The sequence below is a fragment of the Octopus bimaculoides genome, chromosome 1 (assembly GCF_046866305.1).
Source record: "Octopus bimaculoides isolate indiv1 chromosome 1, ASM4686630v1, whole genome shotgun sequence".
Classification (NCBI taxonomy): domain Eukaryota; kingdom Metazoa; phylum Mollusca; class Cephalopoda; order Octopoda; family Octopodidae; genus Octopus; species Octopus bimaculoides.
The window spans coordinates 198413267-198414731 of record NC_142928.1 but is presented as its reverse complement, the minus strand read 5'-3'; positions in this window follow the sequence as shown (position 1 = coordinate 198414731).

The window sequence follows — 1465 nt, the reverse complement described above, 5'->3', positions numbered from 1 at the left end:
GGCGTCCATATACATATATGTACGTGTATACACACACACACACACACACACACACACATATATATATATATATATATATATATATATATATATATATATATATATATATATATATATATATGTATGTATATATATACGACGTCTACCAAATCCACTCAGAAGGCTTTGGTCTGTAGTAGAAGATACTTGCCCAAGGTGCCACTCAGTGGGACTGAAGCCTGAACCATGGGGTTGGTAAGCAAGCTTCTTAGCACACAGCCGCTCCTGCGCTATATTTTTATATCATATATATATATATATATGTGTGTGTGTGTGTGTGTGTGTGTGTGTGTGTGTGTAAATATACAAATATGCATGAACAGACTGACTCACTGACTGACAGACTGATAGGCTGACAGATAGATTAATGTATGCCTGTATGTCTGCACATATCTACATATATATACGCAACTACTTTATAGAGCAACCCGTTTGTTCTTCCCTCTCTTTCTTTAGTGTAACTAACTCTCATAGAAGCCATCTTTGAACATAAAACATAAATATATTCATTGTAAAGAAATCACTATTTATTGACTTAACCTTCGAGTGTCAAAATATCTGCTACATTTGTGTTGTGATTTTTTTATATTCCCGATTATTGGTCATCATAAGAGCGTTGTTATTATAATCATTTTATAACCATGGCCGCCATGCATATATTTGCATATGTTTACGTTGTACTTATTATTTTGCCTTGTCAATATATTCATCAATTTATTGAAAAGAAAATGTATTCGCATAGAAATCTAGTGTATGTTTTGTTGCTATCGAAGATTCGGTCCAAACTGGCTGACCAACTATACTTAAATATAATTCTTTTATTTTTACTGTTGTCTTTTTCTTCTCTCAATCTCATTTGATTACGGTCATGCTGTGGTACCGCTTTGAAAAGCTTTAGTCGAACTAATCGGCATGAGTACGTATGTATTCCGGCATTTATCCAATCGGTTTCCTTTGCCGGACCGCTAGGTAATGGGGTCTTAAATGAGCCAACACCTGTTGTTAGGCGGTGGCGGAGTGTGACAAACACAGCCACGTAGACAAACACACACACACACACACACGTACATAAACATGTATTAGGTATATATTAAGTTTGTTCAGTTTTATTTCAAGATTTCTTGCCAATAGAGTAAGAACCGGTTTCTAACCTAGATCCATTGGAGTTTCAACATCAACAACAGGATATTTTTGTATGTATGTATATGTGTGCGTATATATGCATGTATGTATGTATATGTGAAGATTTGTATGTTTTGTTTTATGTATGTGTTCTGATGCATAAAGTTGCGTATCTAGACAAGCTCATATATACTTAAATGATAAACTTTACAGATCTTTACAGTTCCAGAGATGGATTGGATCTGTAGTCTTCCAATTAGCTTTCTTCTTTCTGGCTTTGAGAAACCTAATCTCTCAAGATTGG